Here is a 25518-nt window from a genome sequence, read left to right on the forward strand (position 1 = left end):
TGGGGGGAGAGAGGGTAAAGCAAGCAGAGGAGAAGACAGGAAAGAAGGAAGGGGAGGAGAGCAGGAGGGGCCCTTGATATCAACAATTTGAGGAAAGTTAGAGATTTGCAAAACAGAATTGAAATGTCTGAGGAATTGTTACATGGCTCCTTTATTAGAAAATTATCTTCATGTTAAGCTGCCTCTGTATTTTGCTTCCTTTTCATGCCCATTGCAAATTGATACAGTATTCCAAGCAGTGTGCTCTCCATGTAGTAGTCCTTCAATAAATGCAAATGATGACATTGATTTTACTAAATCTATTTCCCACTTCCTTTTTAATGACTCCTAATAATCTTCATAATTAAGTTAAATCAATAGTAGCACAAGTAGAGAACGGGGCATTAAAAAAAACTCATGCAATCAATCATTCCATCAACCAATAAATATTAATTGTACTTCAGGCAGTGTACTGGGGCTTTAACTATAAACAAGGTATATATGGTCCGTGATCTAAGGATTACAAAAACTAGCCAGAGTGATATTTGACAACAATCTTTATTATTGCCTTGGTCATCGTCTTTGTCTTCATTATCATTATTGCTAACACATTCTGAGAATTTCTTCAGTTCCGGGTAGTCTTTTAGCATTTACATATATTACCTTATTTGGGCTTCCCTGATAGCTCAGTTGGTAAAGAATATGCCTGCAATGCATGAGACCCTGGTTCAATTCCTGGGTCAGGAAGATCCCGCAGAGAAGGTATAGGCCCACTCAAGTATTCTTTGGCTTCTCTTGTGGCTCAGCTGGTAAAGAATACGCCTGCAATGTGGGAGACCTGGGTTCGATCCCTGGGTTGGGAAAATTCCGTGGAGAAGGGAAAGGCTACCCACTCCAGTATTCTGGCCTGGAGAATTCCATGGAATGTATAGTCCATGGGGTCACAAAGAATCGGACATGACAGAGTGACTTTCACTTTCACTTTTCACCTCATTTAATCTTCACAGCAACATTTTGAGTAGACGATATTAGTCTCATTTTTCTAATGAAGAAACTAAAGCTCTAAAAAATTAGGAATTATACAGTGAATTTCAATACACTGCTAAAGTTGTTATGAACCATAATGTGATGGTTTAAATATATGGTGACTAAAAGCAGCTATCAAAATTCAGAAAGAGAATCAAGATTCTCTTCCTCCATATACCCTCCCTCTGCTTAAAGAAAAATATATCTGAAAGTCTTCAAGTAGCTTTATTTTAAAGGTTATCTTTCACTTTCTCAACTTTTCAAAGAGGGAATCACTGGTGATAATGGTTACAGTGTTTTATATACTTGATGCTTTGGAAGTTGTTAAGATAGGGAAGGTAATACAGATGATGTGATGTGATCCAGAGCCTTCTAAAATGAGGGGAAAGGGCACACCGATTGAGATGTAAGCCAAGGCACTCTCCTTGGGAATTTAGAGCCCTGTGTTTCATTTTCTGACCTCACTACAGAGACTTCCACATCATCCAGACCTGCCATTGGATAATAACTGTGTCCAGCAACCCCTGGGACCCAACCAATTTATCATCTACTCTGCTAGAGAGATTTTTGGTTCCTTGCATCCCGTCTTGTGCTGTGGGGTCTAGCGAAGCCAAAGGGTTGCTAATTGCCATGTTAAATTCTCCTGGCCTCAGCTATTCTCTCCCTGGTGTCTCTCAATCTCCCAGTCCAATTGGGGACATTCATAGGAATTTATCTGCACTCCAGGAGTTCAAAAAGCATTTACTGCTAGTTTGTCTGTATCAGCAAAGGAGAATGGTGGTTTTAGTCAGGGTGACTGTGCTCTGCATTTTATGATGCTATTTCATAATAGGAGGTTGCAATCTTCTGCCTACTATAAGATAAAAGGGAAAAGAATTCACAGCAAGTTGTGTTTGGGGAAACATTTTCTTGAATTTAAGGTTATCTATCAAGATAACAGTTATTACTAATGTCCTTATCTGATGTTGTCTAAATAAAGTCCATTAACTGACTTTACATTCCCAGGTCCAGTTGCAATAACTTTATTATAGCTGTCAATACCCTGTTGAAAATAATAATTCCAGCATTGATTTCTACTTCTTTTTTGCTTAAAGACCCTTTGGCATCTCCACCAAATTTCTGGATTTAAAAAACCTGCGGCATTGGGTAAAGGATTTTAAAAGTTATTGTGTGAACAAGAGTCCCTAGGTGATCCTTCTTATGCAATATTTTAGACAATTTAATTCTGTTCCACAAAATATAGAATCTGTGACTCAGGGTGATTTTTTTTTTCTCCTTCCACTTTCAAGTTTAAAAATATTTTAGGCAGCATGAAATGCATTTGCATCATTTTCACATGCATCATAATAAACAAGGGCATGCCTACTGCAACATAGTTACCATACCACCATCCCTGATCTGACCTACACATTTTAAGGCTGACCTAAGAACACAGAAAAAAACCTTCCTGCAGCTGACTCAATGTGAAGGATTATCATTTCTTTTAGTGAGGATATGTTTGATATATATTTGATGGGAAATGGGCTTTTTTTTTCAGAATTTGGAAAGAAGAACAGTGTTAAGTGCATCACCAACCAAACACAAATGAACAAAATGAACTTCCACCTCCCTGTGCAACAGTGGCAGAGGTGGTTTGCGGGTGTCAGGTATATTTGAATATGTTACTGACTTACATAGCACACGATGTGATTGATGCAGGTACCACATTACAAATCACAGTGGTCTGTTCCATTGGAACATGAATTTGAAAGACTGTTGTTGTTCTTGGTGAGACCTTTTTGACTCCTTTCTGCTTGTATACTTCTTTTTCTTTCCAAAGCAGATGATGGGGACTAACGTCGCAGCCCCTGAACAAAAGGAGTGAAAAATTTGGACTTTATTCCTGGCTCAGTCATACAACGTTCTCCTCTCTAGACCATGTTGATTTTTGTCTGTTCATTTGTTTGTTTTTCTCTTTCAGGTAAGACTTAAGCCCATGGTCTTTTTAGAGGTCACTTAATGCAGTGAAGAGAACACCAGTTTTGGAGTCAGCAAAACCTGAGTGGTGGTCCTGATTCTGCCACGAATAAGGTGTGAGACTTTAGGCAAATTATTTATTCTTCTGGAGATTCAGAGTCTTATCTGAAAAATGGAAATCAGATCGCCCACCTTGCAGAACTGTTTGTGAGAATTTAATTAAACTTCATAAATATAGTGACCAGCACAGTATAAGTTACATTGTAGAGACCCAATTATAATAATAATGGAACATAAACAGATAAGTGAAAACATAGGGTATTGTGATCTGGTATCTGTTTTTCTTTTTTTTTTCAATGGATGCTGTGTCACTTCTGGAGAAATATTAGTTGTTTAGTGAAAGAGGAATTTGTTTTTAGACACTTTCTCCCTTTAATAAATGACAATGAAGTTTGTATTATTTCTCTGCTTCTTTGATGCAAACATTGAGTGGAATAGTGAGGAAATTAAATTGTTAGGTGCGTCTAGTTGGAAAGCCTAAAAACTAATTGCTTTATAGCCTGTTCAGGAAATGTAGTGATCTGATTTTAATTTTCTTATTTAAAGGATATTCTGAACACCCATCCACTGTTTGAGCTGTTTCTTTGCATTTGCAGCTTCTGTATGTCCCTGAAGGTATTTTTCTGTGATGCGCATATGAGGGGATATGAACCTGAGTTCCCTGAACTCAAGAAGGGACACTTCTTTCCATATGATTAAGTCATTTCTGGTTTGCATGAATCACCCTTGACGTGGAGGCTCACATATGCTGACCTAGTCAGCCTCCAAGATGAGGACAACTTTCAATTTACCTCCAAAGAATTTGTTTTGAGGATTGATATGACATAGGCCTTGAATCCTAAATTTTCTGTTTAAAAAGTTATAATATCATTTTACAAGTTAACAACGAGTGTTTGATATTAAAACAGATGGTAGTATGATGAGCTGAATTTACTCAGAAATTTTCGTCTTAGATTTTTTTCTTAAACTGGCTGTGACTTCCCCCAGTGTCTTAACTTCTCTATTCTCTGATCTTTCATCTATAAAAGGTTTTTCAAGTAGGAGATGCCAGATTTTTCTTCAATAGTAAGTTATAATAGTAAGCATAAAAAGGAAAAAAGGGCAACTCCCAAGATTAATCAGTTTTACAGTCATTTGTGAGACCCTGAAGTTTGCCTGAATTCAAAGAACTAGTTATGTGACCTTGGGAACTTTAATTTCCTCACCTGTGAAATGGGAACACAAGTAACATGAACTTCAGAGGGTAGTTGTGAAGGTTAACTGAATAATACATGTAAGATGTTTGCCACAGCTTAACCATAAATGTCAGCCACTTGTAGCAGTGACGATAGCAGTGGGGACCAGGAACTAGCTCCTTAATTCAATTCTCACAGCCTGAAACTTTATAAGTATTAATATCCATATTTTATAGACGTAACTGAAGTTCAGAAAGGTTAAGCAATTTTTAAAATGTCATGTGGTTACGAAGTGACAGTCAGATTTTGAAACTAGGTCTGTTTAATTTTAACCAGTAGGAAGGATATTTTCTAGCTCTATGATTCTGTGAAAATTCTATTTTGATTAGAATTACAAAATGGTACTTATGAGTTAATCGTTCTGTATTTTTGCTCCCAAAGCACTTTATACATACATACATACATACATACATATATATGTGTATGTATATATATATATACACACATACATACATATATGTGTGTGTGTGTGTGTATATATATATACACATACAAAACTAGCAATGCATTCATCATTTCTTGTAATTTTTTTTTAAACTTGTCTGACCAACAACAGTAAGATTTGAGGACAATCTTGGTTTATGAGGCCAAGAGACAGATCTTGGCACACAGTAGGCATATAAGAATTGTCTTTTGAACAAAATATATTTTAAGAAAATACAGCATCTAGGGTGAAGCAAAGCAGAACAAAACAAACAATTTTGTTGGGTTAATTTGGCTTCAGGGAAAAAACAGAAAAATAGAGACTACAGAAATAGGATTTTATCAGGGCAGAAGGATAACAGACATTTAAGGTCAGATACTATTTAGCCTTGAGGCAGGGAATGGGATTCATTTCAGGAACTTCCTCCTAAAACAATTGCTCTGAACTAAGATTTGACTGGTTCCTGCAATGAACATAATTAAAGTCAATCACATTTTTTTTATATCCAGAGTAGTTTTAAACTTAGAGACCTGATTATTAAATTTGGACCAAACAGACGCAGTTCACTTTCAAAGACATTCTAGGAGAAATTCACTACGGTTGATGTTTTGTATTAAAATTTATATCATCCATCATCCTAATAGATTATACATATGATTTGGCCATCCCATTATAAGAACAAAATGCTATCTTGTCTCCTTGATACAGTGTCTTAAAGGGAAAAAAAAAAAAAAAAGAAAGAAACACCGCACTGTTCCTTTTCTGGTTTTTTTTTTTTTCTTTGAAGTTGTTCATAGCACACAAGGTCTGGCATCGGGAGTAATTAGAGTAAACCATGCAGAAATCCCAAAGGAAGCAGGCAGGTAGGGTAATGTTTGCTGCATTAAAAACTTAAAAAAGAAAGCTTGGTGTTTTAGAGGACAAGAAGGTGAACAAACCCTTCCGAGGATGATTAAATGAGTGAATCTGTCTTACCTGTCTAAATGAGACTCCCTGGACATACTCTGATGTAATGATAATTATGGGAAAAGCTTAAGAGGAAATTTTTAATAATTAACAATGCTACCCTATACAATAGGTGGACAAATGTTTTCGAAGATTATGACCAACAGTAACTGTGCCCTAGGATCACCTGAGATGCCGGTCGCCACCCCAGGTAAGAAAGCTGAATCTACTATCCTTATGATGCATTCAGTCCTCGCCCCCGACAGGTCCCTTGGGAGACTGTAAAAGTTCTATTGACAGGAGAAGACCTCTGACAGATAGGGCCCTTACAGAGGGAGACTTCTTTTTCCTCAGTGTCTTAATTTTTTTCAGTTAATTTGGTTTGTGTCAAATATATCCCATGCGTATTGCCTTCATATCTCCTTTCCTTATGAAGGCAGAAGGAAGCAAAGTATTTAAAAGCAAAAATAGTGTGAAAATAAGGTTTCTGGATTTAGCTAGTAAAAAAAACCCCACATGTTACATGAAATATACTTATACTAAACAATTATTCATTATTTACCTCCAATTCCAGTGTAAATGAATGTCCTATATTTTATCTGTCTACTCTATGCAAAAAGGCATATGTCACAGCCTGGAGGCAGCCAGCACACTATTTGCAAATGACCTTGCCTGTGAACTGATGCAGAGAAAATTGCATTTGTCACCTAAAATAATTAATCTAAATCTTAAAATGTTTCCTTTATTTAGGAAACAAGAGTTCAAAAGTAGTTTTCATAATGTAACAGCCTCTGTTATAGACTTTGATTTTACTGTGTTCCTGAATTCAACCTAATTCAATGCTTTATGGTTGTGATGGTGGTTTTTTAAAGAACTAGGTTTTTAGTCAGTGAAAATAATCTGAAAGAAATGTATCTGTCCTCCAAACTCAAAGTCTTACTTGATTTTTCACCTAGACAAGTGAAGTGGCTCTTTAAATAATCACCAACACTAAAATGGACCAAGCTACCAAGAGCTTCAGGAAATCGACATAAAGTAGGTGATGATAAGCATCTCTCATACACTGAGGTCTGTCTTAGCGTCCTGAACAGGGCAACAGGTGTGGCCACAATGTGAACAGATGCTTCCACATGTGGGAGTTGGGGTTTGAGTCCGCCCCTGCCTTTTCCTTTGTGTCACTCACTGTGGTGATGTGTGTTTCAAGCTGTTGAACTCCTTTGACTCACTTTATGCCTCTATTTGGTAGAGCTGTGGGCTGTGGTGTGCTATTTCTTTCTTGCATATTTTTATAGGATTGTTAAGAACTTTTTTCTTTTTTTTAATTTTAGTCTTGCTGTTTTGAGACTTCTGAATCAGACTTTCTGGTCACTGGTTTAGGATATGATTTTATAGCAGAGGGAGAGGAAAAGAGAGAAACAGTAGAGGCATTATTCTTAAGGGGGGAAAAAAGCCCCAGCCAAAGGCAGATGACCTTGCCCTTGTTCTGCCTTGACACGGGAAGTTGAACTGCCCCAGGAAGTCATTAACAGACTAGTAGTGACTGTTTTGTCAGGTCTTATTGTTTAATTAGATCACAACTTGGTCCCAATTCTAAAATCCTTTTGGCACATGCCATAATTCTCAGTACTTAGTATCAAATACTTCCAAGCAACTGCCTATATAAGGCAAAAAGCAAGTAAATTTAGCATTTGAACTAATTTAATTAAAAACATAACAGACTCTTAGAGTAAGAAGTTTCTAGTGGTCAGTCACTCAAACTTTTGTGGAAGTGATTGCTCCCTGTGGCTGCAAAATGCTCAATTTGACTACAGGCTTCCTTTGAATCACATTAAGTGTTTTGCACCATGTCTGGAGAATAAGTTTTCATCTCAACAGCATATCCTAGTTTGAAGATGCTTCCTCTGTGTTCATGGACTGTGATGTAAATACCTTTAGACACAAAGCTGAATCAAAGTTCTAAACCTGGAGAATGAGAGTTGTTGCAGACTTTACATATTTGGCTCTGAGATTCTGAGCCATCAGAGCTGAGCTTTCTGGGGGTGCATCATCACAATTAATGCCATGCAAAAATTAAAAAGAGGAAAGATCTGCAAAGATCTGAGAAATCTCAGTTTAAAATAAAAAATTTCCTGATCACTCAGTTTAACGCTCAAGGGCTAGGTATTTTCAGTAAAAAATGCTTAAATGCTGGGAGTTATCAACCTTTCCAAGGAGAAGATGCCAGAGACCAATGAATTTGATTCTTGAGATATTTCCCCTAGAGGATCAGCCTGCAGTTCATTTTGATTAATTTCATTCTTCTGCCTCTGGTGATATTTCTATAGACATCTTCCCTTTTCTTTTTTTCTTTTTTTAAAAAAATGTGTCAAAGTCCATCAATTAGTTCTGTTGTTTATATCTTCCTCCATTATCTCCATTTAACCAAGCTCATCCTGTTGGGTTGTGTTAATATTTCCCTTTACACATCTATCCATTTCCTGTATCTGTAGAGTTATGATTTTGTTTTTTCAAATTTTGTTTTCAATGTTTTTCCAAAATGTACTAAGTATTATACAAATTGTATTAAGAGGATGGTATAGAAAAACTTAGGCGACATCCTACCTCAGATTGCTGAGGTTGAACAATCTTGGCAGAAAAGGCACCTTATGTGTGAACTCAAGAAGAGTATGAAAAGGGAGAATAACTAATGAAACTGTAAGCGTGATTTCAGTGTGAAAAGAAAATAAATTGTGAAGGTTGAGCAATAGATGATATGGCTAAAAAGAAAAGCAAGAATAGAATTGTAGAGAACATTGCACATCCCAATAAGGCTTGATTTTCATCCTGGTGGGAAAAGGGCATAGTAAAGGATCTTAAAGAGAATAATCTCTGCTTTTGAAAAATCACTCTGGAAAAATGTGGAGAATGGATATGAGTAAGGAAAAATATGAAGTAAAAGAGTGGTAGAGGCTCTTTTGGTAAATTAAGCAAGAAACAGAATCAGAAACTCAAATAGTAATCATGCAAAAAGCTAGGTAGAAAGAATCCACCATGAGCAGTTAAATGATGAAAGTGAATGAGTGGCAAGACAGTGAAGGGTGACTGTTTCCAGTCTTGGTAAAAAGAGGAATTGTGGAGACGATTCATTCATTTATTGAGAAAGCAAAAACAAAGATGAAAGCTCCAGTCTGGACAGGGATCAAATCCATTTTGGACATGTTGAGCTTACAGTATCTACTGTACACATAAGTGCAGATATTCAGTTAGCTGAGACTCATAAATAGGGGATCCATCGGTCTGTCTGTAGAGTGCTGTGGAATCTCGAGAATAAATGAGATCACCAAAAGAGCATTCTAGACTCCAGAGTAGAGTCTAGGACAAGAGGTAGGAATAAATTAAAGAGGACTTTATGTAACCAAAATGAGGAAGAATTTCATGTAAAGATGGGCAAAATAAAGGACAGAAATGGTACGGACCTAACAGAAGTAGAAGATATTAAAAAGAAGTGACAAAAATACACAGAACTACACAGAAAAGATCTTCATGACCCAGAAAACCATGATGGTGTGATCACATCTAGAGTCAGACATCCTGGAGTGCAAAGTCAAGTGGGCCTTAGGAAGCATCACTACAAACAAAGTTAGTGGAAGTGATGGAATTCCAGCTGAGCTATTTCAAATTCTAAAAGATGATGCTGTGAAAGTGCTGCACTCAATATGCCAGCAATATGAAGGCTACACTCAATATGTCAGAAAACTCAGCAGTGGCCACAGAACTGGAAAAGTTCAGTTTCCATTCCAAACCTAAAGAAAGGCAACACCAAAGAACGTTCAAACTACAACACAATTACACTTATCTCACATGCTAGCAAAGTAATGCTCAAAATTATCCAAACTAGGCTTCAACACTATGTGAACTGAGAACTTACAGATATTCAAGTTGGATTTAGAAAAGGCAGAGGAACCAGAGATCAAATTGCCAACATCTGTTGGATCACAGAAAAAGCAAGAGTTCCAGAAAAATGCCTACTTCTGCTTTATTGACTATGCCAAAGCGTTTGATTAAGTGGATCACAACAAAGTGTGGAAAATTTTTCAAGAGATGGGAATGCCAGACCACCTGAACTGCCTCCTGAGAAATCTGTATGTGGGTCGAGCAGCAACAGTTAGAACCTGACATGGAACAACAGGCTGGTTCCAAATTGGGAAAGGAGTCAATACTGTATATTGTCACCCTGCTCATTTAATTTATATGCAGAGAATATCATGTGAAATGCTGAGCTGGATGAAACACAAGCTGGAAGCAAGATTGCCAGGAGAAATAACAATAACCTCAGATATGCAGATGACACCACCCTTATGGCAGAAAGCAAAGAGGAACTAAAAAGCCTCTTGATGAAAGTGAAAGAGGGGAGTGAAAAGCTGGCTTAAAACTCAACATTCAGAAAACTAAAATCATAGCGTCTGGTCCCATCACTTCATAGCAAATAGATGGGGAAATAATGGAAACAGTGAGATACTTTATTTTGGGGGCTCCAAAGTCACTGCAGATGGTGACTGCAGCCGTGAAATTAAAAGACTCTTGCTTCCTGGCAGAAAAGCTATGACCAACCTAGACAGATTATTAAAAAGCAGAGATGTTACTTTGCCAACAAAGGTCCATCTAGACAAAGCTATGGTTTTTCCAGTAGTCATGTATGGATGTGAGAGTTGAACCATAAAGAAAGCTAAGTGCTGAAGAACTGATGCTTTTGAACTGTGGTGTTGGAGAAGACTTTTGTGAGTCCCTTGGACTGCAAGGAGATTAAACCAGTCAGTCCTAAAGTTAATCCGTCCTGAATATTCATTGGAAGGACTGAAGCTGAAACTGAAGTTCCAATACTTTGGCCACCTGATGCAAAGATCTGACTCACTGGAAAAGACCCTGATGCTGGGAAAGATTGAAGACAGAAGGAGAAGGGGATGACAGAGGTTGAGATAGTTGTATGGCCTCACCAACTTGATGGACATGAGTTTGAGCAAGCTCTGGGAGTTGGTGATGGACAGGGAAGCCTGGTGTGCTGCAGTCCATGGGGTCACAAAAAGTCAGACAAGACTGAGTGGCTGAACTGAACTGCTCAATACTATCAGTTAGAGAAGTGGGCCCTGAAAAGTTCTTTGCATTCAGTAGATGGGCACTCACTGGTGACTTTATCAGAGATGGTTTCATAGACATAATATTGTAGATCTAATTGCAATGAGATTTGTTGAGTTAGTTTTAATAATTTGTGTCTTTCAAAAATTTGAAATTTGAAATTTCTCCATTTTTTAAATTTGTCCATTTAATCTAAGTTGTCATATTTATTGGTACAAAATATTTCATAATATTCTGTAATTATGATTTAATCTCTATAGGAGTCATAATGATATCTTCTCTTTCTGGATGTGGGTAGTTTATCTTTTCTCTTTTTATCTTGATTTGTCTAGCTGGAAGTTCATATATATTTTTTGTTGTTCAAATAAACAATATATGGTGTCATTGTTTCACTATATTATTTTTCTATTTCATTAATTTCTCCTCTTTATTATTTCCATTCTTATGCATATTCTTCCTCTTGTTTTTCTAGTTTTTAAGTTGGGAACTTGGACCATTAAATTTTGAATTTTATCTTTTCCAATAGAAACAATTAACACTATAAAATTTGCTCCAATTTTTAGCTACACTCATGATTTTGATATGCAATATTTTAAGTTTCATTCCAAACATTTTATAATTTTTCTCATACTCTTTCCATGAGTTATTTAGAAGCATGTTGTTTTATTTTCAAATATTTGAGGATTTCCCAGATAACTTTCTGTTATTAGTTTCTCTTATGTCTAGATAACATATACTATGCAATTTCAATTTCATTTTTAAAATTGCTGCAATCTGTTTGATGATTTAAATGAACATTTGCAAATCTTAAGATATGTATTCCAAGGACTTTGGGGCATTCTGTATACACTAACTATAGCATATACTTGTTGCTTAACATAGTTCAACTCTTTTATATTTTTACTGACATTCTGTCAATTTGCTCCATCAATATTTGTCCTTTTGGTTTATTCAGATTTTGCTTTGTGCATTTTGAAGCCCTATTATTAATTGCATAGATATTTAAAATTGCTTTGTTTCCTTGATGGACTGACTCCTTTAACATCATGAAATTTCAGGTAATACACCTTGTTTTATAGTTTATCTAATATTATTTATAGCCACTCCATTTGCTTTATGCTAAGAGTTCGCATAACATGACTTCACTTCCCGTTTTGTTTTTAACCTAGCTATGCTATTATATTAAAGTGAGTTTCTTGTTAACAGCATAGAATTTGGACTTTACAGTTTGATAATTTCTTTTAATTAGAAGTTCAGACCATTTGTATTTAATATGACTATTTATATGCTAAGGTTTGTTAGGCGAGTGTATGCTCCTCGATTCTGTCTCCTCACAACAAAGATCTGGAGTGATGGACATTAAAGCCCTCAGCAAGTCGCAGCTTTCAGGTCTTGGACAGACCATGTTACAGCTCTCAGGTCTCTAACAGACCGTGCTATAGCTCTTAGACAAATGAGTGTAACAGCTCCGTGTTACAGCTCTATTTTATTCAGAAAATAGCAGGAGAATCCATCCTTGAGGCATGAGGGCATGCCGACCCAAAGATACGAAGAGAAGAGAGTTGGGGAGCTTGCCAGGGCATGGGAGAGAAAGAGAGCCTTTTGGCGCCTCTTTTTTTTTTTTGGCACCTCTTTTTATGTTTTTCTTTTTTTTCCTCCCCATGGGCCTGCCCTTGTAAATTGAGCTAGTTCCTTGTCTTTTAGCCACCGTCATTTTGGACTCCTGTTTCCTATTCTAACTACCTAACAGGTTTAAATTATCAGTTTGCTATTTTTTCTATTTGTGACATCTATTTTTTTATTCCTTTTTTAGTCTTTTCATGCCTTTTTATGGATTGAATATTTTTAGTATTTTATTTTACTTTTGCATATTGGCTTATTAGCAATATTTTTTTGGTTATTTTTTACTGATTGCCTTGGAGATAACAAAATGCATTTTACTATCATACTTGCTTTTCCATTTTGGATGACTAACCACAGCAGTGTGCTAAGTCTTAGGGATTCCCAGTTTGAAATTTTCATGCTAAAATCAGGAAAGTCTCAGGCATACAAGAATGAAATGGATCACTACTTTTCTCATATAGTATAAAAATATTAAAACATCACATTATAAACCCCAAAATGCACTACTATTTTTCTTGTTTTACTTAGTTGTATTTATAGTTTGTTTTTTTTTTTTTAATAGGAAATTTTACCATGTTTATCCACATATTTATGTTTCTCACACTTTTTATTCCTTTGTGAGATCCAAATTTCCATTTGGCATCTTTCTTGGGGGGAAGGGGTAAGCTTTTGTTATTGATTTCATTTAGCATTATTTATAATTTATATTTGCCAGTAACAAATGCAAATTTTTTTAATTTAAATTTTATTAAGATTTTATTTTTTAGAGTAGTTTAAGGTAGCTACCTAGAACAAGTCTTGTAAGAAATTTACATTTTATTTCAAGTGCAAAGAAGTCAACGAAGGGTTTTAGTAGGGGAAGGATGAAAGGTCTTATTTGTATTTGAAAGGAAACTTTGGAAAGTGGAATCAAAGAAAGTGAAAATTAGAGAAGGGAAGCTTAGCATTTGAGGTATGAAAGTGGATGTTTTGGTAAAAACACGATCTAAGGAATGACTGGGTTTCAGGATCATTGGAGTCAGCAAGCAGAAGAAACTGGAGAAACATACCATCTGTTTAGATGTTTAACTCTTTGAAAATGATAATAATCAATGATGAAGAGATATGAAATGTCTTCCAGAAAAGGGAAAGCCTTATGTATTTGAAAACATGAAATAGTGACAAAATATTTGCATAGGCCTATGATGTATTTATATGTTTAAAAAAAAAAAAAGAGGAAACTGATGAGTGATGATGCTAGGAAACGAGTTGGGCAACTCAGTCAAGTGCTAGTGTGCACTGGGTAGGATGGTGGGCTGTAATGGGTATCCAGAGGATAAAGTTTGGTTTCAGTTAAAGTCAGAAATGGATTGAGGAAAATGGTGGATCTAGGAGACCTGCTAATAAGAGAGCAGGTGTTCCACAGCCCATAATACGAGAGTATCACAGAGAGAATAGACAACCCACACAAGAAAGTCTCTGCTGCTCTCACTCCAGGGCTGTTCAGGCATAGCTTCCGGAATCACTTTGATTTGGAACCAGCACATCTGGCAGCTTTGGACAGAGTAAACACTTCCATTCCATTTATAAAAATACAGTGGAAGTTGGTAAAAGTGGCCCAAACTGAAGGGGAAGAGGGGAAGATGAAGCATCTTAATTAGCTCAGAACAAACAACATTAATGTGGTAATCAGAGTGAGTGGCAGAGAGTGAGATACAGGGGGAAAAAAAGCACAAGGAAACAAAGAAACAAGAGTGAAATTAGAGAAGAATGATAAAACTGACAAAAAAGGAAGAGACCAGACAGAGAAGCAAGCATAGGATGTTAGTGTGGGTTTGTTTTTTTTTGTTTTTTTTGTTTTTTGTATGCTGAGATATCTAAATATAACTGGACTTCAATGAAAGAACTGAATATATTTCCTTGTCTATTAATTTGGTAATCTGATCAAAAAGCATTTGGGTTTATGTAAAGATTATTAATAGACAACAGAGCCAGAAGAATTAGAGCAATTTTCTTTTTTTTTTTTTAATATCATTTAACTTCCATACATATGAAAAGTAAATATTTCCACTAGGGAATAAAACACTGAGCAACCTGCTTAGCATCTATAAGTGAGTTTATCATATGGTTACTAAAATGAGTTATATTCAATCTTCAGTTTGTATGTTCATTTTGTATATCCCTGGGCCTTGGCCTTAGGGATAGCACACATCTGCTGGAAGTCACATACACTCTGTGAGAATCAAAATTAAAAATTATAGATACTTCATCTAATAAGACAATAGGGAATGTCAGCCTATTACAGCCCTGCAGAAAAAATTTTCCCAAAAATGTTTCAGTCACATTCTGTGGGAAGATACTAGGCGCTATGGTTTAACAAGTGTGTTGGTTCATTGCTTCATAAACAGAGGGCATACTGCAGTACTTTGGGGATGGGGTGTTCCCTTGACCCCCCTGAACCCTGGACTTCCAATAAAACATCCATCAACCGACCATCCTAGAGCTGTCATTATTCCCTAACAAGCCTCTTTGCTCCAACCACACCATCCTGCTTACTAGTCTCTACCTATGACTTGCTAATTTTAGTACATATTGCTCTTAATCATAGCACGTCAAAGCTGAAAGGGCTCTTAGAGATTTAGATCAGCCCTCAATTTACACCTGAAGAAACACATTTCAGAAGTCCTTCAACCCCTAACTCAAAATTTACTTCCCACAAAATCGCTTTCCCTCTGAAGTTGAAGCCAGCTCTGAGAATCACTCCTTTCCTTAGCACTTCTTTTGCTATTATAATTTCTGTTTGTCCAAGAAGGAAGTCTTGGAAAAGTCAGTGTTCCTCCCCTGGCTTCCATTTCTTCCTCTGTAACAAGAAAGGGCTGGATCTGATGACCTGTAAGGTCCCTTTTTACCATAGCATGTTTGTTTTCCAAATCTATCTCTGAAGTCTCGGATCCTTTATAAATTGTTCTTCGTCATACATGCCGGCAGTTGTTACTTTGCATGATTCCTTGTAACTGAAATTGGTACCTATTGATACCAGTTCCTCACTGCAACATCCATGGTGTCAGAGGTCAAATGTCAGTTACCACAGAACTGTGCCAAGTTCTGTGCCAAGTGAAGAATCAGTGCCAGTGTGCATGGGTTTCAGCTAGTATCACACAGTGCCAAATAAGAACTGCCTGTATATTTCTATTCCATAGTAGTGTTTTACTTCTTGGACCTCATTCTTCAAATTTTCTTTGAAGAACGAACCTTGCCTTGGTAGATAAACTGTATTTCAAGGACCTTGTCCTTCCCTTGCCAAATGTGACTACATGACCAGAACTAGGCCAGTTAAATGTTCCCCGTAGAACTTATATCTTCAACCATGGCAATTCAAGGTTTGAAAAGGGCTGGAGTGGAGTCACAAGATGGCATTGCTCTGAAGGGACTGTTCACCAGTTCCTCTCTGCTACTTGCTGTTAGAATTGATCTTGTTCCTGTACTTTCTCGGGTTTAATTCTTTAGCGGTGAGAAAAACGTGCTGAGGAATCCTCTTCATAACCTGCCGGAAAATCTGCTAAATACCTAACCTGTGCTCACAGTTTTCATTGGCCTGATCCTTGTCACAAAGAAGATTAAGGACAGAAGAACCCCTAGCACTTGGGCAACAGCTATAGGGCACCACAGATAGTAGAGCCTTCAGAACACCCTGGGGCATGCACTGCTGCTCGCCTGTTACCGGTGAGGGGTTTGAAGAAACAAGAAACGAGAGATTGTAAAGGAATTAAGATTTTGTTAGCAATATGTCCTTCCAGCCATAGGAGCGAGGACCTCCTACCTGAACCTGAGGTCTTCTGGAATCTGAGACTGAGTCGTGTGAGCTTTCTGCCGAGTTTGTTTTTGCTGTCCCAGTTTCCAGCATGGTGGGCTTATTGTCACTTCCACCGCGCTGGGTTTTCTTGTGTTCAGCTTCCACCAAGGGAGCTTTTGCCAAGTTGGGCTTCTGCTGTGCTTGGCCTCGGCCTCGCGGGGGCCGAGCCGAGGTTGTTTCAGCCAGGTTAAATCCAAGAAATGGCACCGTATATGTTGGGGGATTGTGTAATTTCCTTGGTTCTGTCTCGCCACAGCAAAAATTTGAAGCGATGGACAAATCGGTGTTACAGCTCTGTTTTATTAGGAAAAACAAAGGATAGTATGCCATCGAGGAGTAAGGGTGAGCTGACCCAAAAGACGAAGAGAAGAGAGGCCTCAATCCTTCTAGGCTTCCTCCTTTTATACATTTATCTCCTCCCCCATGAGCCTGCCCTATGTAAATTGTGCTAGCCAGGAGGGCTGTTTGTTTTACCTGAGGGCCTCTCTCCAGTTCTTGGACCTTCCTTTGTTCTATTTTCATGGGCTTTTCCCTTCTTTTTCTTATAGCTACCGACATTTTGGACTCCCTTTTTCTATTCTAACTACCTATCATTTTGATTCTGAGAATTACCCTATCTCATTGTGCTAAATCCTTATTTTGCTTAGGTTATGCAATTTGTGTTGTAAGCAACAGCAGCATCTCAGCTGTTTCAGGGTTTCTGGTTTTACTTGACCCAGCGTATTCATTTCTTCCTACAAACTTCACAAACCAGTAGCATTCACTGGTTGCCCTTCCAATTTCTGAGCACTTACTTGTTTCTTACTTTTATTCAATCTGACTCTTACCTCATTTGAACTCCACCTTTGAAAGTTACTTCTTGCTAAATATAAAGGTCTTTTAAATTTTATTTTAATTTCTCAAACTTTGGATATTTCCTTTCCAGCGTCTGACAGAATGGAAACTCTCATCTACCTTTTTGTGTCAGTTCGGCCCTCACTTCTCTGACAACACTTCCATTACTCTTTTAAGCCCTCCTTCTTCTTAAATGTTGACATATATAGGCTTCTGTCCCTAGCTCCCTGTGTTCTACTGGGGTCTATGTTGCTCAGCCTGGATCCTTCCTTCCCTAAGAACATCTGATAGTCTGCTAAGAGTAAAGGCAGAGGTTACATAGGGCACATCTCCTTAGATTATAAATTTCACTTGACACTGTGGAGTAGAAAACATAATTTTTATATTAATTCAATATTAGGATGGATTTTTAGGATAAGAAATTTCTTCTTTCAGTGAGAGTTCCTATCTACTTCTTAATAACTAACCCTTTTCACTCAGGCAGAAATAGGATCAACTAGCATACTTCTTGGCCACAAGATACCTTCTGGAAACAGCCTTTGAGAAGCACTGTTCTGGATGATTGTATTTACTCTTACAACAGTTCAGCAAAGTAATTAAGAGTAGGGTCTTTGAAATCTGAAGGACATGGCTCCACATTCCACCACTTACTAGGTATGTGACCTTGAGAAGTTTTTTTAACATTTCTGAGTCTGACTTTTCATCTATGAAATTGGAAAAGAATATCTATCTCGTAGGGTTGCTGTAAGAATTAAGCAAGTGCTGAAAAATAAAATGTGTCTAGTGAAAGCTAATTGCTGCAGAGAATTGGTCTTGATCTGTATAAATAATAGTCAAATCTTTATCTCTAGCCTTAGGCATCCTCTCAAGTTCTAGTCCATAAATTACAATGATCATTTAGTTGTCTTACTTGTTCCTTAAATTCTATTTATCTAACTGAGGTTATCTCCCTCTTTAAACAAAGTATTGCCTTCGAACTTCACTATTTTTACCAATGGCACCACCATTCTGTCTAGAATTAAGGCATAAAGCTCTGACTCTTTCATCTAAATCACCACCACATGTCCAATCTCTTGACTAGAATAAAACTTAGCATCTTGCTTCTGCAATGTCTCTCATAAATCCCTTGTACCATCCTTCTTTTTTTTTTTTTTTTATTTTGGTTACAGTTGATGAACTTACACTGATAAATTGCTATCACCTAAAGCCTATAGTTTACATCAGGATTCACTCTTGGGTGTTGTACATTCTGTGGACTTTGACAAATGTATAATAACATGTATTCACCATAGTATCATGAAACAGTCTTAGTGCTCTATCTATCCCTACCTTCCTCCCTGCAAACTCCTTGAAAGTTGTCTTTTAGTGCTCTTGCTCATCTTTTATTGGGTTGTTTCTTTTCACGTTGTTGAATTTTAAGAGTTATTTGCACATTTTGGCTAACAGTCTTTTACTGAATATACCATTTGCAAATATTTTCTCCCATTCTGTGGCTTGTCTTCTCATTCTCTTGACCATCTTCCACAGAACAGAAGGTAATGTGACAGTGAAGCAGATGTTAAACATCAGTTCAGTTCAGTTCAGCTCAGTTGCTCTGTCATGTCCGACACTTTGCGAGCACATGGACTGCAGCACACCTGGCCTCCCTGTCCATCACCAACTCCTGGGGCTGACTCAAAGTCATGTCCATTGAGTCAGTGATGCCATCCAACTATCTTATCCTCTGTCATCCCCTTCTCTTCCTGCTTTCAATCTTTCTCAGCATCAGGGTCTTTTCAAATGAGTCAGTACTTCGCATCAGGTGGCCAAAGTATTAGAGTTTCAGCTTCAGCATCAGTATTTCCAATGAATATTCAGGACTGAATAACTCTAGGACTGACTGGTTGGATCTCCATGCAGTCCAAGGGAAACACAAGAGTCTTCTCAACACCACAGTTCAAAAGCATCAATTCTTCAGCACTCAGCTTTCTTTATAGCCCAACTTTCACATACATACATAACTATTGGAAAAACCATAGCTTTGACTAGACAGATCTTTGTTGGCAAAGTAATATCTCTGCCTTTTAATATACTGTCTAGATTGGTCATAGCTTTTCTTCCAAGGAGCAAGCATCTTTTAATTCCATGGCTGCAGTCACCATCTGCAGTGATTTTGGAGCCCAAGAAAATAAAGTATCTCACTGTTTCCGTTATTTTCCCATCTATTTACCATGAAGTGATGGGACTGGATGCCATGATCTTAGTTTTCTGAATGCTGAGTTTTAAGCCAGCTTTTTCACTCTCCTCTTTCACTTTCATCAAGAGGCTCTTTAGTTCTTCTTCACTTTCTGCCGTGAGGGTGGTGTCATTTGCTTATCTGAGGTTATTGATATTTCTCCCAGCAATCTTGATTCCAGCTTGTGTTTCACCTAGCCTGGCATTTTGCATAATGTACTCTGCATATAAGTTAAATGAGCAGAGTGACAATAAACAGCCTTGACATACTCTTATCCCGATTTGGAACTAGTCTGTTATTCCATGTCCAGCTGTAACTGTTGCTTCTTGACCTGCATACAGATTTCTGAGGAGGCATGTAAGGTGGTCTGGTATTTCCATCTCTTGAAGAATTTTCCACAGTTTGTTGTGATCCACACAGTCAAAGGCTTTGGCATAGTCAATAAAGCAGATGTTTTTCTGGAACTCTCTTGCTTTTTCGACGATCCAAGAGTTGCTGGTAATTTGATCTCTGGTTCCTCTGCCTTTTATAAATCCAGCTTGAACATCTGGAAGTTCCCAGTTCACATACTATTGAACCCTGCCTTGGATAATTTTGAGCATTATTTTGCTAGCATGAGATGAGTGCAATTGTGTGGTAGTTTGAACATTCTTTGGCATTGCCTTTCTTTGGGATTGGAATGAAAACTGACCTTTTCCAGTCCTGTGGCCACTGCTGAGTTTTCCGATTTTGCTGGTGTATGCAAATGATGCAGCACTTTGACAGCATCATTTTTTAGTATTTGAACTCGCTCAACTGGAATTCCATCACCTCTGCCAGCTTTGTTCATAGTGATGCTTCCTAAGGCCCACCTGACCTTGCATTCCAGGATGTCTGGCTCTAGGTGAGTGATCACATCATCATGATTATCTGGGTCATGAATTTTTTTATTGTTGTTCTGTGTATTCTTGCCACCTCTTCTTAATATCTTTTGTTTCTGTTAGGTTCAAACCATTTCTGTCCTTTATTGTGCCCATCTTTGCATGAAAGGCTCCCCTCATATCACTAATTTTCTTGAAGCGATCTCTAGTCTTTCTTATTCTATTGTTTTCCTCTATTTGTTTGCATTTATCACTGAGGAAGCCTTTCTTATCTCTCCTTGCTATTCTTTGGAACTCTGCATTCAAATGGGTATATCTTTCCTTTTCTCCTTTGCCTTTCACTTCTCTTCTTTTCTCAGCTATTTGTAAGGCCTCCTCAGACAACCACTTTGTCTTTTTGCATTTCTTTTTCTTGGGGGTGTTCTTGATACCTGCCTCCTGTACAATGTCATGAACCTCCGTCCAGAGCTCTTCAGGCACTCTGTCTATCAGATCTAATCCCTTGAATCTATTTGTCACTTCCACTGTATAATGATAAGAGATTTGGTTTACTATGGCTGATTCATATCAATGTATGACAAAACCCACTGAAATGTTGTGAAGTAATTAGCCTCCAACTAATAAAAAAAAAAGGAAAAAAGGAAAAAAAAAAAGAGAGATTTGGTTTAGGTCATACCTGAATGGTCTAGTGGTTTTCTCTACTTTCTTCAATATAAGTCTGAATTTTGCAGTGAGTTCATGATCTGAGCCACAGTCAGTTCCCAGTCTTATTTTTTGCTGACAATATAGAGTTTCTCCATCTTTGGCTGCAAAGAATATAATCACTCTGATTTTGGTATTGACCCTCTGGTGATGCCCATGTGTAGAGTTGTCCCTTGTGTTGTTGGAAGAGGGTATTTGCTATGACCAGTGCATTCTCTTGGCAAAACTCTGCTAGCCTTTGCCCTGCTTCATTTTGGACACATAAGGTCATCTAGGGTAAACAAGCAACCACAAATGAAGAGCTACTAATATCCAAGAACTTTCATAGCTGGAAGAGACAAGGAATGGATTATTCCTTGGGGCCTCCAGAAGCAAACAGCCCCACTGACTGACTTTACTTTTTTCCCCATAGGCTGATTTTGGACTTTGGGTCTCAGGAGCTCAAAAAGAACCCATTTTTGTTTGTTGAGCTGGAAGATCCAGCTATCAATCACTGGTTTGGTTTTACATCTTGTGGAAGAGAGCAAAGAGCATGACACTGCCAAACATCAGAAGTAGGAACTCACAGGTTGCTACTCTGAGCCACCAGGGAGAAATCCACTCACGAGGTGCTTGTTGGAAGAACATTTCAATCACAAAAAGAAGACAAAGCCTAGCAAGTATAGGGTCTGTAGCATGAGCCTGCCTCCCATGGGCAGCAGGACAGGGTGGTGAACTGCACAGGCCCCGCTTGTCCTGTGAGTGGAAACTCTGTTCCCTTCCCTCAGAGGAGAAATGCTAGTGGACTGGCCAGATGCTACGCCATGCACCACTTAAGCAGTACAAGGAAGTTCACTTTGTACTCAGAATAGGAAAATATTTCCCCTAATAAGGAAGGAGAATCTGAGCTATGTCTCAGCACTGGTCATAAGGGAATGTTTCAGGCTCAGGGCCCTGACTGGGCAATGTCAGAGACTGGTGATAGGTTACTATTGTTTTAAAGCATTAAATTCATCATGTTTTTACAGAAACAATAGAGAATGAATACCATTATATTTACCAAATTGGGTTTTTAAGAGGATCAAATGATGTAATTGAACTATATAAAGTACCTACCACAGTGCCTGGCATAATGTCTTATACAGAGTAAGTATCATGTCAGATCCTTTAAAAAATGATCCCGATTACAGAGAGGCAAGTGGATTGAAAATATTAAGATGTGTAGGCAGCAATTACATGTTTATAGCACACTCCATATAAGAAATGAAGGTGACAGCAAATTAGAAAGAAATAGAAAGATTTCAAGTATTTCAAGAGGGTATAGAAAATCAGGCCATAGATTACATGGAGAGGAGTAGAGGTGGAAGAGAAGATTGACTTCCACCTTCCTGACGTGAACAATATAACCATCTACTCTTTCCTTTTCTCTTTGGGGATCTAAGGTTCACATTTGCTAAAGGTGAAGTTCTTAGGTTGTGGCAGTGAAACAAAATATCTGGCCCACTGTTCCACTGGTGTGATATTTATTTGTCCTAAACACTCACAATCTGCAAATAACCAGAGCCATGGTTCACATTTGTTTGTTTGTTTTAATTCAGCATTTATTTCCTTAACATGCAGACTTATGGCACTTGCAACTTTGCTCTATAACCTCAGAATGGCCTGAAGTCTGGCACAATGACAGCAGTCTCAGGTCCTTCCAAAGTACTGTGCTCCATAGAACTATTCCCTGGAAGAGAACAGTCAGGAATCAAGGACCTGATTCAGGAAACAAGGTACCCAGTCCAGAAACATTTGGCAACAGTGTGACCGTTCTGCTTTGCTCCTGGATAATTTAATCAAGTGACAGATATGTCCAATGGGTCACCATTTAGTAAGTGGGGTAGCCAGGAAAAAAGAGATTAGAAGAAAAAGCCATCCAGCAATTTTGTTTGTCTCGGTCCACAGCTTATATGATGATATCCGATATAGAATTCTTTCTCTTCTGATACAATCAATTACACTGACAACTTTTTTTCCTAATCTCAGATCTGTGTATACCTGCACATTTCAATGTTTCCAGAAGACTCATTATAATCATCACTGAATATTTATTGAGAACCCACTGGGCACAGAGAACTGTACTAGGCATGTGATCAAGAGAGAGCCTATTTCCAGCCAAGTTCTTTTGTTTCCATCCTGTTCTGGGAGTAATAACATACCTAAGGAAAGTGGAATTCTACACATAATCAAACTTATTATCTGATTTGATCATTATTTTGATTGCTACTTATGATTTATAATAGAGGTCATTATTTTATTACATACTTTCTGTATATAATTAAGTTACTTTAAATGAAGACTTTCATTCAGCTCTAGTTAGTAAGAATAATGTATTTCTGATTTTCTCGTCAGCAACTGAAGAAAAATTGAGCCACACAAAAAAAGGTATTATACTACTGAATAGGTTTTTTTTTTTTTTCCAAAAGCTTAGAATTCATTGTATATATAAATGGGAAGATTGATGGCATTTAGTATGAGATAAATTTCATTGTTTCAAAAAATTATCAGAAGTATGTCAAGAAAACGAAGTTCCTAGTGTTCCATGTGGGGTTTGAATTCTCTGATCAAATTACAAGTTTCAAGTTTTAACAGTAAAAAAGATCACAGTGTCATAGTTGCACATATATTTTGTAAAAGACAAAGGGCTAAATTGATAAAGGAAAAAAGAAAAATCAGTGGCTTCCAAAACAGAATTTCATGATTTTCATTGTTAGTGAGTTGTTTTATGTGTCAGGTAAACTTTGATCTTAAAATATCTTTCACAGGCAGGATTTCCTCCAGAGACCATTTTCTGTCTTGATATCCTCATAAGAGAAGCAAGAATAAATATTTTGTTCCATAAAATATTCCTCCCATGACTACTCGTATCTCTCAAATTTGTCTTTGTGTGAAGACGGTTGTAGCCAATTTTGGGGAGACATATTTAGCTTTTAAGAAAGCTTCTCTCTGCCTTAAATGGGAATCATTGTCTAATATCCTAAAAATTGGGACGAGGTTTAGGGGGGATATTCCCATATCACAACACCTTAATTTAATATCCATTGTCCTGAACAAATTTCATCTGGTTTCCATCCCTTTATTTCTTTGCTCTCTGCTCTAATCTTTCCCTTCCTCTCTCCCGGTGCCCTCCCTCTCCTCTTAACAGGATGTCTGTGTCAGTGCAGAAAGTGAGAGAATGTTAGCAGTTGCACGTCGTTCCTTCCAGCTCTGATCTGGCAAGTGAAGACGCCTCACCCTTCTGCCCGAGCCATTTAGTACCAAAGCCATTTAGGTACATTCTGTGCACCCCCTCAGACAACAAGTTTTCCTTACTGTGCCAAAATCTTCTTGGAAACCTAAGCCAGATGAATTAGTCAAAAGTACGTTCTCTATGATCACAAAAAGTAATCTGGACTGTGTTTGGGCTATATTTAAACTGAATTTAAAATGATAAGGTCTGCTTGTGTTTCCCTCTCCAACAGAGGAGAGGCAATTGACTTTCCCACTGGCTCCTATTTTTGTTATCAGAATTTTTGAGTTAGTCGTGTCCTATTTAATTCATTCATCAATGTAAATTTGGATATTTTTGCATTCTGAGCTCTTCCTTAACTCATTTGCAGTGTTTATAAAGACATCATGACTAACAGAGGCAGACAATCAGCTTTGCTAGGAACACCCTAAGTTTATCCAACTGAGGGAGTCCAGTTCATCTTCCCATTATTGAGAATTCCACTGCACAAGTTGAGTCCTGGATTCCATCCAGGACAAAACTCTCTCATTTCTTCAAAGAATTTGTTTCCTATGGTCTTCCCCAAAGAAAGTCAATAAACTTCTGTTTAGTACTTTCGTAAAGGATTCACTAATAAGAACAGGTACCCCCCACAGGAAAAGCTTACAATTCCTTTTAAAAGGCTGTGTATGCCGACCCTGATAGTGATTTATACACATTTTATTGTAGTATTTAAAGGTAGTCTGACTTTTCTCATAGAATGTTCCACACTTGTGAATTGGGAACTTGGTAATAACCTGAGACTATGAATAGGCAGTGGCAATGATGGCCAAAACTTTGCTCCCCCGTACCTTCTTCCCACCACCCACCATCCACTCCATCACTGCTGAGATGATGAACTGGGCCTTGTTTCAAAAGTCTGAGTGCCAGACCCAAAGTATTACCTCTCCTGTGCCAAATAGACAGATAAGTTATCACTGGTCTGGATTCATCTTACCCAATACCGGAGTTCTCTCTCCGTCTCTAATAGGTCCTCTGATTGTGAATTTCTACACTTCTGATTGGAAGAGAGATGTGAATTATTTTCCATTTTTCAAATTAAAAGTTAATTCATTAGAGAGTAACATGTTTTATTTTTACCATGGTGATTGTCCAAAAGAAATAGTCTACAAGCAGTATCTGACCTGTCATTAGTTCTAAGTCAAAATGTTTAGACAGCATGATAACTGGTGTCTTGAATTCCACACGCACATACAAGAAAATCTGTATTACTCTGGTATATATTTAGTCTGGAATACAGTACTAGTGGCATCAGTTCACCTATGTCTGAGTACCATATATCACATAGAGTCCATGAAAAATCACAAATGCATTTACCTGGAACTCATACCCCTCTCATTTTGTGTTAAAACATGACAAGGAACAGTAAGTACTTTGAGGGTACCAGTTAGATGTTTACTACCTCTTCAAATGACTCTTGCCATCA

At 37.6% G+C, this 25518-nt stretch overlaps 1 pseudogene; it reads right to left on the reverse strand.

The window, feature by feature from the left end:
- Positions 1 to 25122, reverse strand: part of LOC122676771 — a 135273-nt pseudogene extending 110151 nt beyond the window's left edge.
- Positions 25123 to 25518: the final 396 nt, after the last annotated feature.

The sequence above is a fragment of the Cervus elaphus genome, chromosome 20 (genome assembly GCF_910594005.1).
Source record: "Cervus elaphus chromosome 20, mCerEla1.1, whole genome shotgun sequence".
NCBI lineage: Eukaryota > Metazoa > Chordata > Mammalia > Artiodactyla > Cervidae > Cervus > Cervus elaphus.